The sequence below is a fragment of the Megachile rotundata genome, chromosome 8, assembly GCF_050947335.1.
Source record: "Megachile rotundata isolate GNS110a chromosome 8, iyMegRotu1, whole genome shotgun sequence".
Lineage (NCBI taxonomy): Eukaryota > Metazoa > Arthropoda > Insecta > Hymenoptera > Megachilidae > Megachile > Megachile rotundata.
Window position 1 is genome coordinate 9,884,554 of NC_134990.1, and position 14,118 is coordinate 9,898,671.

The 14,118-nt window shown below is 33.1% G+C and overlaps 1 protein-coding gene across 8 annotated transcripts in view; it reads left to right on the forward strand.

The window, feature by feature from the left end:
* LOC100881127 (tubulin monoglutamylase TTLL4) overlaps window positions 1–14,118 on the forward strand; it is a 302,465-nt gene that overhangs the window by 278,677 nt on the left and 9,670 nt on the right. Inside the window, exon 1 of one of the 8 annotated variants that reach the window (XM_012282196.2) lies at window positions 1,969–2,112. The exons of the other annotated variants lie outside the window; for them this stretch is intronic. The gene's annotated coding sequence lies outside the window, so the exon portion shown is untranslated. Of the gene's footprint in view, window positions 1–1,968; window positions 2,113–14,118 lie in introns of those variants that run through there. 8 annotated transcript variants of the gene reach the window in all.

A 14,118-nucleotide genomic window follows, 5' to 3' on the forward strand; every position in this document is an offset into this window, starting at 1 on the left:
GAATTTTTGGGGTTGGAGGAATTTAGGGAATTTTCAAAGAGGGAATCTAGGGAATTTAGAAATCATGGGATTCGGGGAATTTTTAAACTTAATACTTTCGGAATTTGCAAATTGCATAATTTGGGGAATTTAGGGAATCTAGGGAATTTTGAAACTTGATATTTTTGGAATTTTTAAATTTAAAAAATTTGGGGAATTAAGGAAATTTAGGAAACATAAGGAATTTAGAAATCTAGGGAATTTAGGAAGTCATACAAATATTAGAAATTTAATAATCTTAGAATTTGGGGAATTTAAATTTTTTAATTTGGGGAACTTGAAAATTTTCTGGTTCTGAAAATTTTTAAACATTTCAAAATTTTTAAAACCTAAAATCCGTCATGTAGAAGTCTTAAATTTCAAATCCCCAATTTCGAAATCCTCATCTTCCGAAATTTCTCGGTCCTTGACTTTCCAAAATCTGAAGTTGTGAAACTTTCTGATTCCCACATATTACAATTCATTAACAGCACCGACCCTGGTAGTGGTATTACACTTTACTATCTATTCGTACATCTGACATTAAATGAAAGATACTGTTAATTAACAAACGTAATCGCGATGAAATTCCAGCATGCACGACTCCCGAATCACAAAGAGGTCTGATCACCGAAGCATGAACGTGTGCCCACGATGCATATACGATGATGCAGAATGCACACGCAGAGAAGTTGCAACGCGTGTTCGTTGCATATGGTGGGGACACGAACGGCTTCCAGGCCTGAGAATCTTCCCACGTTTCTCGTAGCACGAGCCACAACACCGTACAGTCGGCTGCAATCTTCGCTTCCTGTGGTTAAACATTAATTTAACATCTTCACCATTTTTCAATTTATTCATTTATAGTTTTTTAACTTTTCAAATTACTTAATCTCTCAATCTTGTATTTTGCAGATTTTCTTGTTAGCAAAGTTTTCAAATTTAATTTTTCAAAAATATTTTTTCTCTACTTTTGAATTTCTGAATTTTCAAATTTTTACACATAAATATCTCCATAAAAATTGAGACCCGAATTCCCTTTCGTTATCCAGATTTTCACTAGGTAATACGGATTTGTCAACTCGTATATACGGAACACGTACACATGCATATTTGAAAGAATTTGTTTTTCCCGCCTTACAGAGTCTACGCCAATACGTATGCTAGCGTCTGCCATTAATTTAGTAGCATCCGGTTCGTTCAAAGACACGTACTAATATTAATATGAATATTACTACCCCTTTTATATTTTTTAATATAAGTATATTTAATTATGTGTGCCGGTGTATTTATAACAATAATATATTCAATAGAAAAGATGACAATATAAACTTGAGTGTGAATTTACGAAGTGCGAGATTTCCACTGTAACCGCATGGCGGGCTCTAACCGCTTGCAGGTTATGTTCCGATCGATGAAGCCGGTCGATACTCGAAACAAACGCCAGTCGTGCGGACACCGCAAATTATAATAAACAGCATTCTTTGCATCGTGGTATTGAGTGTGAGAAATAGTTTCTTTTTTTATTCTTTTCTGTTCGAAGTGTATGTGTTCTACCAACGCTAATAAAGTGACAGTTGTGCGTGTTCCTAACCAATAAAAATTGTGTTGTTTTGTGTACGTTCGCGGTTGATGTATGTTCTGTTCTGAAAGATGGGATACTCGTGGAATATGAGCGACTAATTATGCCGCCTTTCCGACATATACACACACAGATATATATAAATTCGGTATCCGTGTTCTGCGCCGAAGAGAACCCGATGAACCTTTCCGGGGGTTCGCGTGACGAGGACCGACAACCTTTGCAAAGCAGCCAACAGAAAGAGACCTGGCGAGGCTACAACTGTTCGTGAAATCGACGATGAACAGGGATTCGAGGAACAGTGCGGAAGCGTTTCGTATACCGGCACGTTCCGAATTAGCTCAACTGCCTTCTTCCACATTCTCTGCCGTGATTCTGTGTCCCGGTTTCATTGTCTCGGTCCAACGAACACAACCGACACAGACATTTTCTTTTCTCTTTTCTTTTGTAAACATGCTTCGGTGCCGTCTGCCCACTGGCTGCGTTCGACGATATTGATTGCCCTTCTTCAGGTAACTTTCTTCGATTCTCTCTGCGCAATCTCGCGTGCATGCGACGTGCTATCTCCCTGCACTTCCGTTTTTTCGATATCTTCGTGTTCGGCTGTTCATTTGTGTACGTACATAACTATGATTTTTAATACGTAGTTATTTTATTCATATGTATTGATCTATAGATATGCATTTGTTCTTTGTACGTAGTATACATTTATTCATATGTGCGCATTGTTTTATATGCATATGTATTGATTTATATATATATGTTGGTGCATTGATTCTTTATGCATATGTACACATTGATTTATATACATATGTATTGATTTTTATATATACAGGTAGGCATTGATCCATATACACAGATATACATTTATGTACATATATAACTATGCATTGATTTATAAACATACATATATTATATAAAAATAAATACATGTGTACATATATACACACACATAATAATCTCACATATTTTTAAAAATATTTTTGAAATTTATAATACTGAAATCTCCAACAGTACTTAAGCATCCATAATTTCTTACATAATTTTATAAAAATTATTTAAAATAATTTTTCCAATTTTACAATATTTCTGAAACTGAATTTTTTGGAATAAAAAACAAGTACTTTTTTTCACCGGAAAACATAGTTTTCTGTCGTCGTACAGCTGCAGTCCGTTCGATGAAAGGGTTAAACGTTTCCGACGCGATAAAGCGTGATTTTTTAGCAGGACGACCGGTATAATGTTCGCAGCGCTGAAAACGAGGCATTAGCATCGGCGGAGACCGGTAGGATAATTATACTGATTGGTCGTCCGAGCCGGATGCGTTCGCTCGCTTGCACTCGCGAGCGTGTGCTCGCTAAGCTAAACGAAACGAGCGTTATCCGCGTGATGCCACGCTGCTATCGCACCAACACACCCTGCGTTATTATTAATCGCGTTAACGACCCTGCGCTGTTCTCTGATTGTCCATTCGTTGATTCTTTTATGTCTCTTTTTAACACCCAAATTTCTACATCTTTAATTTGAGAGATTTAAACTTATCTGATCGTCGATATCTTCGGTAATTTTTTTGTCACTGTGACAGTGCCATTCTACGTCACCGTGCGGCAAAGGAGAGCTGCGCGAAGTGCGTGCGCAATAGACAAGTTCGAGATTTTTCTATTTTTCCGAATATCAATCAATGGAAGCTGGAATAATTTTTGTAAACATGAAACGAGGGTTGGTGGATAAATTGTGTAATAAATAATATTATTATTTATATTAATGTAATGAGTTATAATTAATATTAATGGATAATAAATAATGAATAATATAATATAGTAATAATTAAAAAATTATATTGTCTTAATATTTTTAGCTCTTCCTGAAAATTACACGAGGAATATGGAGTTATTTTATGTAAATTAATTTTGAAAATTTATAGTATTGATTGATAAACGTAGGTGTTTTCTATTAGTGACATTTATGACGAACGAAACTGTCGTAACTTATTCATTTGCTATTTTAAGATATAAATTCGTGTAAAGTCTTACTCATTTGATATCTAAAGATTGAGGTCATTCTCATTCCATTGTGTATCAATCATACAACGCAATCATTAATTCACAAATCATCTAATCACTATAGTTTAAAGGTTAAGGTGGTTTTAATTTATTTTGAGTAATTGAGGAACTAAAATTTGAGGTCATTGACTATTTCAAATAATTTAATTAAGTGCTTCATTAACTATTTTTAATTGTTCAGTTTAATAATTGATTGACAATTTTTAATAAATAAATAAATAAATTATTTATTATTTTGAATAGTTTAATTAATTTTGAATAATTATTTTATTTCAGCAATGAATTATTTTACTATCTTGAATAATTAATTTAATAATTGATTGACAATTTTGAATTATTTAATTGATCGTTTTGCAGGCTATTTTAATTAGTTTAAATACTTTATCAGCTAATTGGAGTGCTGTAATTATATAGTTAATTAGCTATTTTAGATAGTTTATTATCCTCTTCAAATTTCGGATACTTTAATAAAGCAATATATTAATTATCCCGAGATCATCAACAACGCAACATTGTAACTAAAATATATTATATAATAATCTCGATCTCGCATTATAATGTTTTAACAGTGAACCAATAATCCCGTAATTGCTTCAATAATATCGTAACGACGTATTTTACAATATAATATATTTCACTTGATAAAGAAATCGAAGAAGGTTATAATGTCGCTTCGTATTAAAATTGATGACACAAAAATACCATGATCCGCCCTACTTGTGGTGTATCAATTTCGATTTTTCAGTTGGACGTAAATTACTACATGAACTCTTTATTGAAGCTTTTAATATAAAATGGTCAATTCTGATACATGGAAAGTCTGATAAAATTCAATGATACGAAACTACCGCAAAATAGCGCTTGTATATTAATTCGATGCTTGAGGGCTTATTAAAATTGCTATGTACACGTTTTCTCGGCATTCTCGATACAAAGTGATCGGATCTTAATTAAAGAAGCGATCACTCAATTTATGAGATCAAAATTACTTTATTAACGAAGCGTTTGATTTTTAATTGAATATATGCTGTCCTTCGTTGTTTTCCATTATTTTGTTCCTTGTAGTTTCTTCTTCTTTTGTTGTTATTCGTTGTTTCATTGTTCTTCGATTTTTTATTATTTTTCGTTGTTTCTTCGATTTTATTGTTTTTCGTTGTTTCGTTGTTTCCGATATATGGTTGTTTTCTGTTCTGTTGTTGTTCCATTGTTTTTCGATTTTTTTTTTTTATGACATCTTATTGCATTTTGTTGTTTTTCGTTGTTTTTTTTCTTGTTTATCGTTATTTTTCGTTGTTTCTTATTATATCTTATTGTTTTACATAGATTCTCATTGTTTTTCTTTGTTTTTTATTGTATTTTCTTGTTTTGTTGTTTTTCATTGTTTTACGTTGTTTCTCATTATTTTTTGTTGTTCTACGTTGTTTATCATTGTGTTTCTTTGTTTTTTGTTGTTTCGTTGTTTTTCATTGTTTTACGTTGTTTCTGGTTGTTTTATATTGTTTCTTATTGTATTTCGTTGTATTTCAATTGTTTTACATTATTTCTCATTGTATTTCTTTATTTTGTATTGTATTTTGTTGTTTTATTGTTTTCCATTGTTTTACGTTGTTTATAATTGTTTTTCACTGTTTCTTATTGTATTCCGTTGTTTTTCATTGTTTCTTATTGTATTTCGTTGTATTTCATTGTTTTACATTGTTTCTCATTGTATTTCTTTGTTGTTTATTGTATTTTGTTGTTTTATTGTTTTCCATTGTTTTACGTCGTTTGTGATTGTTTTTCATTGTTTTACGTTGTTTGTGATTGTTTTTCATTGTTTCTTATTGTATTCCGTTGTTTTTCATTGTTTTACATTATTTTACATTATTTCTCGTTGTTTTCCATTGTTTCTTAATGTATTTCGTTGTATTCCGTTGTTTTACATTGTTTCTCATTGTATTTCTTTATTTTGTATTATATTTTGTTGTTTTATTGTTTTTCATTGTTTCTTATTGTATTCCGTCGTTTTTCATTGTTTTACATTATTTTACATTGTTTCTCGTTGTTTTCCATTGTTTCTTATTGTATTTCGTTGTATTTCATTGTTTTACATTGTTCTCATTGTATTTCTTTGTTTTTTATTGTATTTTGTTGTTTTGTCATTTTATATTGTTTTGCGTTGTTTCGCATTGTTTTTCATTGTTTCTTATTGTATCTTATTGTTTTGTTGTTTACCTCCGTACTTTATCCGTTTGTTATATTGCCATTCGTCGCATTCATTCAATTCCCCACCTCGCTTCAAAACATATTAAAAAGAACTTCTTGACTTTAAGTATTTTTATCTTTTATAAAAAAAAATTTGCTATCGAAATTCATGTTTTAGTATATTGTACATGTAGTACGCAAAGGTGCACAATGTTTGTCGCTCTTGCACGATGTTCGCCGAAAAAGCCGTCATCGCGCGTCGCCGCAGATCTCGCTTTATGGCCGAATAACGCGATCTCGTCCCGCTAATATTAATTGCTCAATCAGTGGCGATCATCGATGCGCCGGCATTAATAATAAATGGATGACACATCAGTATGCACGCTGACGAAATTATTTCAACGTAACCGAGGAGGCCGGCACAATGCCAAAACGAACGCGAAAATATATTGTGGCGGCTCCGGCACAATTGTATCGAAGTAGCTAGCGTCTCATAGATAATAGAGTGCAAGATAGAGAGCCGATGCGAACCGTACATGTTCGATTATCGTTCCACGAGGACGCGTTTGGCCAAGTGTGCTCTAAACGTTCGTCTGTGTTTGTGACTATAAACGTTACTGTTCGAGAGAGATTATAGAACATTTCGGTGATATCTTTTTCTACCTGTTGTTTGTTGTTTGTCGGCTGCTGGGAGAACACGGAGACCAGGTAAAAATATCGTCGCGAAAATGTTACACTTTCGTAACGGTGGTTAGGTTAATTAATTTTCTTGGAAAAAAGAATTGGTTTTGATTAGTGATGCTGATTGTGGAGGTATGGTTAATTGCTGTGGTAATTAATTGTTTATTGTCATTTTATAATATCGTTTTTTATTTTATAATTTTATAGCTTATGTGTGCATTGAGTAATAAGGAATAGTTAATTTGTTTAAGAGAAAGTTGTTATTTTCTTTGATTCAATTATTTATGAAAATATGGTTAATTGCTGGAGTCATTAATTTATTTACTGTAGGTAATTATGTAGATTGTTATATATACATTAATTGTTAGCAAGAATTAATTTGTTTATTTAGAAGAAAATTATTATTTTCTTTCTTATAAATCTGTTGATTGAGCTATTTATGAAAATATGGTTAATTACTTAACAACCAATAATTAATTTTCTAGTAATTAATTATTTTAGTAATTGATTATTTAATTTAGATAATTATGTAGCTAAATTTACAGTTTGTTATATATGCATTGACAGTTAACAAAGAATAATTAATTTATTTAAAAGTATATTATTTTTTTTTATTAAAATTGTTGATTTAATTAATTATGAGAATATAATTAATTACTATGACAATAAATTATTTATTATAGATGATATCATAATTTTTCACATATGTATTAATATTTTATAAAAGAATCAATTTTTTTGAGTAAAAATAATTATACCAATAATTGCTGTGCTAACAAATAATTGTCAAAGGACAAAAAAAAATTGTATTACATTTTATTATAATTTTCTTTTTAGTGTCTAATTAATTTTATTCACAATTTATTTTATTTAAAAATTTCAACCTGGTATTAAGAAGTGAAAGAGTAGTTTAATTGACAGATTGAGTAAGGTTAGGTTAGATTTGATGAAGTGAGGTTAGGTTAGATTTGATAAAGTGATGTTAGGTTAGATTTGATTTTGTCGGACTTAATTGAGTTAGGTTAGATTTGATAAAGTGATGTTAGGTTAGGTTTGATTTCGTCAGACTTTATTTAGTTAGGTTAGATTTGATGAAGTGGGGTTAGGTTAGATTTGGTTCGAATTTGATTAGGCTTGATTTCGTCAGATTTAATAAATAAGCAAAACAACCAATAATAAATATCTTCAACTAGCAACAAGTAATAACCTTGACCACCAACAGTAAATAACCTAACCAACCCTCCAACAAATAACCAAAAAAATCAACCACCAATATACAACCCTCCATCAACAAATAACCTAAGCCATCACTAAACCAAAAATCCATTCAAATCCATAATAATTATATAAAAAATATTCTCCATGCACTACTTCCAACATACCCCAAACTCTATTTCCCCAAAAATTCCAAATCAAGCCCATAACCAAAAGAGCCGAAATTTCATTCGCGAAAGTCAAATTTCGAGGTCGGAAAGAGAGACATAAAACGGAGAGTGAGCCGCCTGCAAGCGCAATTATATCGCCATCTAAATAAATTCCACACGGTAGTCTCATCGATGGTATCGGTCGCTATTGGAAGGCCATAATCAACGTCGCCGAAAAAGGTTCGCGGTTCGATGGTATCGTGATGGCTGTTCCTTTAAAGAGACATCAGGCGATGGCGGTTGTTTGTAGTCGAACAATCCAGAGATTTCTCGGTAACACGTTTGCCCCTAGGCGCGCCTCTACGATCGCCGATCGTAAAAGAGAAGCCGATCGGTAGTTAAGGGCGTTCATATACCGAAACGATCGAATTCTTTAATGAAAGGGACACATCGTTGGCCAGGTCCGGCAGTTTAGCCCCGGAGCCTCGTAAATACTCGGCCCGGCCCACTGCAGACCCTTGTTTGCCCTATCTGCTTCCAAAAGGGCTAAACACCTCGTTAAGTCCCGCAAAGCGAAACCTGTCGGCCGTGGGGATGCCTGGACCCCATTACGCTTAAGGGTTTAGTGGGCCGAATTTTCGAACGAACGAGAAAACCGAGACGGTACGAGTCTCTCGCGCGGGAAGAGAGAACGACGACAATTTTGGGGACGTTTGGAGGATTTCGAATCTGGGGAATTTAGAATTTGGAAAGTTTGGAGTTTGGGAAACTTTGAATTTGGGGAATTTCGAATGTAGAATGTGGAATTTGGGGAATTTGGGGAATTTGGAATTTAGGAAATTTGCATGTAGGGAATTTAGAATTGGGGAAACATGGAATTTGGGGAATTTGGAATTTAGGAAATTTGCGTCTAGGGAATTTAGAATTGGGGAAACGGAATTTGGGGAATTTGGAATTGGGTAAATTTTGAATCTGGGGTATTTAGGAATTTGGGGAATTTTGCATTCGGGGAATTTAGAATCTAGGGAAGTTTGCATCTGGGGAATTTAGAATGTGAAAAACTTGGAATATGGGGAATTTGGAATTTGGAAAACTTGGAATATGGAGAATTTGGAATTTAGGGAATTTTGCATCTAGGGAATTTAGAGTTTGGAGAATCCAGCATTTGAGGAATTTGGAACTAGGAATTCTAGGAACTTGGTACCTGACCAAATTTTGGAATTTTGAAATTTAAGAATTTAGAAAATTTGAGAAACTTTGAAATTTGTATAAATTTTGAGAATCTTGAGAATTTAAGAATTCGGACATTTAAGAATAACTTAGAAAACTATTGGTCTAAAGACTCACAAACTAAGAAATTCAAAAACATTATTTCAAATAATAAACAAGCAATTTCTAACAAAATTAAATTGCATTAACGACAGATGAGATAAATTATACAAATTACAAAATTAAAATTAATTAAACAAAAATTAAATTAAATTACAAAGTTTAAACAAAGTTGAACTGCATTACAATTAGATGAGATAACTTATTAATTAAAATTAAGTTAAAATAAAACCACGAACTTTCAAAAGGAATCAAATTAAGGTAGAAGCCTAAGTTCCACGCGTACCTGATATCCTCTCAACGTTCCATCACTTCATCACACAAAAAGCAATTCAAAGATAAACTCCGTTCCGCAAAAAAAACTATTCTTGTTACTTTATCTCGCACTTCATATCTCACAAGGAACCCGTCTCTTACGTTAGTGTCACAATTACAAGCAGACTCCGTATAATCAGCGAGGCACCCGCTTACCTACCTCAAACCACAACCACCACCACCAATCTTGTGTATTTTCGTCAAACGCCTGTCTTAAAAGAGGACGGTGTATCGCGCTATTTCAATTGTTCCACATCCATGAGAACAGTGTTAAACTAACTGGTCAACGCAGATAAGCAGAATCCATATATCAAAAATAATACATTATCAAAATAGGTTCAAAGCTTTCGATTATGATTACATACACATTCGTTTAATATTCCGAGAGTCATTCCACGTCAAATCGATCATTTTTGGACGTCACCATCTGCGATTTTGCTCCAACCAAAATATGTTACACTCCATGTGATATTAGGGGGGTTTAAGTCATACAGTAGTGACTAAACCTGTACGTATACAGTCCAACCTAACCATACCTGTATGCATATACGTTAATCCTGTCTAACCTCCACGTACAAAGGCTAATCTGAACTAACGTTTATAGGCAAAGTTTAGTCTAACCTAACCCATAGTAACAAAGGTTAGAGCAATCTAACATTCACGTAAAAATGTTAGTCTAACCTAACCTTCACGAACAAAGGTTAGAGTAATCTAACCTACACGTACAAAGGTTAGTCTAACCTAACCTCCACGAGCAAAGGTTAGACTAATCTAACCTACACGTACAAAGGTTAGTCTAATCTAACCTCAACGAGCAAAGGTTAGACTAATCTAACCTACACGTACAAAGGTTAGTCTAACCTAACCTCCACGAGCAAAGGTTAGACTAATCTAACCTTTACATACAAAGCTTAGTCTAAACTAACCTCTACATACAAAGGTTAATCTAACCTAACCTTTGTACGTGTAGGTTAGATTAGTCTAACCTTTGCTCGTGGAGGTTAGGTTAGACTAACCTTTGTACGTGTAGGTTAGATTAGTCTAACCTTTGCACGTGTAGGTTAGATTAGTCTAACCTTTGCTCGTGGAGGTTAGGTTAGACTAACCTTTGTACGTGTAGGTTAGATTAGTCTAACCTTTGCACGTGTAGGTTAGATTAGTCTAACCTTTGTTCGTGAAGGTTAGGTTAGTCTAACCTTTGTTCGTAAAGGTTAGGTTAGACTAACATTTTTACGTGTATGTTAGGTTGCTCTAACCTTTGTTACTATGGGTTAGATTAGACTAAACTTTGCCTATAGACGTTAGTTCAGATTAGCCTTTGTACGTGGAGGTTAGGCAGGATTAACGTATATGCATACAGGTATGGTTAGGTTGGACTGTATACGTACATGTTTAGTCATTACTGTATGACATAAACGCCCCTAATTTCACATGGAGTGTAACATATTTTGATTAGAGCAAAATCGCAGATGGTGAGTTCCAAAAGTGATCGATGTGGCGTGGCCCAATGACCAATATATAAAGTTTGTGATTTTGTGTTAAACTTTTCACCTACAACTTACGAATGTAATTTGTCAGATTCGAATTTTAGTGGAAGTCACGAGTGTAACGCGTTATTGTAGGACAAGGGGTTAAAAATGACGAGAGGCACAGGTGCACAGAATTGCGTCGGTGAATCAACAAGTGTCCCGATGGGTTTGGACGCACAAGTCCCGGATTCCAATAAACCGGTCAAAGCGGACCCAGGGGTTCACTGGCGAAAGGTTGAGGGAAGAACTTGTTTCTTATCGCAAATTCGATGACGAGACTTTAAGACTGGGTTACACGTGCCCTTTAACTTCTTGTTTGGGGGCAGATTTCGTTTCGTTTGGAGTGCAAAGGAATGGACCAACTGTGAATTAATGTTATTTTATATTATATGTTAGAGGTAATGTTACCTCTTACAGTTTTTGTAAATTACTGAATTTTTAGATTCTTGAATTCCTAAATTTTCAAATTGGAGATTTATAAATATTTGAACTTTCAAGGTTTTTAATTATGAAGAAAATTTCTCAAATTCTCAAACTGCTCAAACTCACAAAATTTTTGAATTCTCAAAGTTTTCAAAATTGCTCAAATTCACAAATTCTCAAAATTGCTCAAATTTACAAATTCTCAAAATTGCTCAAATTTACAAGTTCTCAAAATCTTATCAAATCCTTAAACTGTACAGGTACCTGAAAATATAGAACTATAAAAACCTAGGTATCTAAAAATGTAAAAATGCAAAAATCCAAATATCTGCATACATAGAAACCTAATAATTCAGGGATTGTGAAATATAGAAACCTAAAAATTCAAAAATCAAAAGATCTCCAAGTCAAAGCAAAGAAACCTGAAAATCCAAAAATGTGGATACAACCTAATAACTCAGAGATCTAAAGACCTTCAGTCCCAAGATTTTCGTGCGACACTATAAAAGCATTCCATTGACTGGCATAATTATCTCTCAGCGCTCACCCGCTCCAGGCAAGATATAAATTATAAAGATCTCGTATTTATCAACCTTCGTATCTGTTCGCGTCGATCGATAAGCTATTCGACGAGTTAATTATTGTGGACGCATTCGAAGGAAAGTGTCCCATGCTACGATACGTAACGATGATATGAAAATTTTTTAATTAACTTCGTTGGCGAAAGCGTTTTCGTGAAAGTCACGAAAAATTGCCCATTATTTTTCTGCGCTCCAATCAATTTGCGTACTGTCCACGTACAAGGATTCATTAACTTGTTTATACACGGTTTACAATTTTAATGCAACTGCTTTATGAACGATCAATTTTTTTTCCGCGATAGTCCGTAAAAATCGTTGCGAACGAGGATGACGGTCGCGTGTGACACGCGCTCGTGTCACTACGGCCGTTCAATTATCAGATTCAGCACGCGGAAAAAATGCGTTTCACGAGTTTCTCTCGAGAGAATGAGACGACATGTTTTATTCGTGATCTCAAAATGGTGGTCAATTTCGAAATTTCGATTAAGACATATTAATGGTTAGTATAGTTACTGTTTAGTTATATTTGTGAGTATTTAGTCATAGTTATACTATTTAATTAGTTAATAGTAATTACACTAGTTAATAGTGTAATTATACTATTTTATTGCAGTATTTCGGGGTGTAACTACACTACTTTATTACACTATTTAGTAAAGTACACTACTCTACACTATTTTACACTATTTGGTAGTGTAAGTACACTGCTTTATTACAATTTTTGGTAGTGTAGGCACACTAGTTTATTACACTATTTAGACCTGCAATTACACTACACTATTACACTATTTAGCAGTGTAAATATACTTCTTTGTCACGCTATTTAGTAGTGTAAGTACGTTATTTGATTACACTATTTGGTAGTGTAAGTACACTGCTTTGTTACAATTGTTGGTAGTGTAGGTACACTACTTTATTACACTATTTAGTCTTGCAATTACACTACACTATTACACTATTTAGCAGTGTAAATATACTTCTTCGTCACACTATTTAGTAGTGTAAGTACATTATTTGATTTCACTATTTGGTAGTGCAAGTACACTGCTTTATTACAATTTTTGGTAGTGTAGGTACACTAGTTTATTACACTATTTAGTCCTGCAATTACACTACTCTATTACACTATTTAAATATACACTACTTCATCACGCTATTTAGTAGTGTAAGTACATTGCTTCATTATACTACTTAGTAGTGTAAATACACTACTTTATTACACTATTTAGAAGTAAAATCACACTACTCTGTTACACTATTTAGTAGTGTAAGCACATTATTTTATTACATCATTTGGTATTGTAAGTACACTATTACAGTATTGAGTAGTGTCATTACACTACTTTATTACACTATTTAATTACAATATTTAGTAGCATGATTACACTACTTTATTACACTATTTAATACTGTAATCACACTATTTATTTACACTACTTTATTGCACTATTTAGTAGTGTACTTACAATGCTTCATCATTGCACTATTTATTGGTGTAAGTACACTACTTCATTACACTATTTACTACTGTAATTACACTACTTCCTTACAGTATTTATTAGTATAAACTTCCTTACTACTTGCTTACACTACGTCATTATTTGCTTACACTACGTCATTTAGTAATGTAAGTATACTACTTCATTACACTCCTTAATAGTGTTCTATTAAGACTTCTAACTATTATATTTCTGAGAATGTGGAGGCTTGCATTTTTAACCCTCTCTCCTATTGTAATGAGTCTGACTCGTGACGCACAAGTGCGTCAGCTGTGTTCAACTTTACTCAAATTTTCAAAAAGCTTCTATTAGGAGTTCAAATCCACTCTGCATAGTCAGTGATTGTATCATACCAAATTGTCATAACATTTTAACTTTCTTTCTCTATTTTAATACTGTTACTATGATTAGTTCATTTTGACGCACCAATCAAATATAGTACAAGGAGTTAACATACTAAACGGAACAACAGTTGAAAACCGCATTAGGTATTTTTTGACAAATATTTCCAAATACAGTCACAGTAGATTGTTATATTTATTTTTCATAT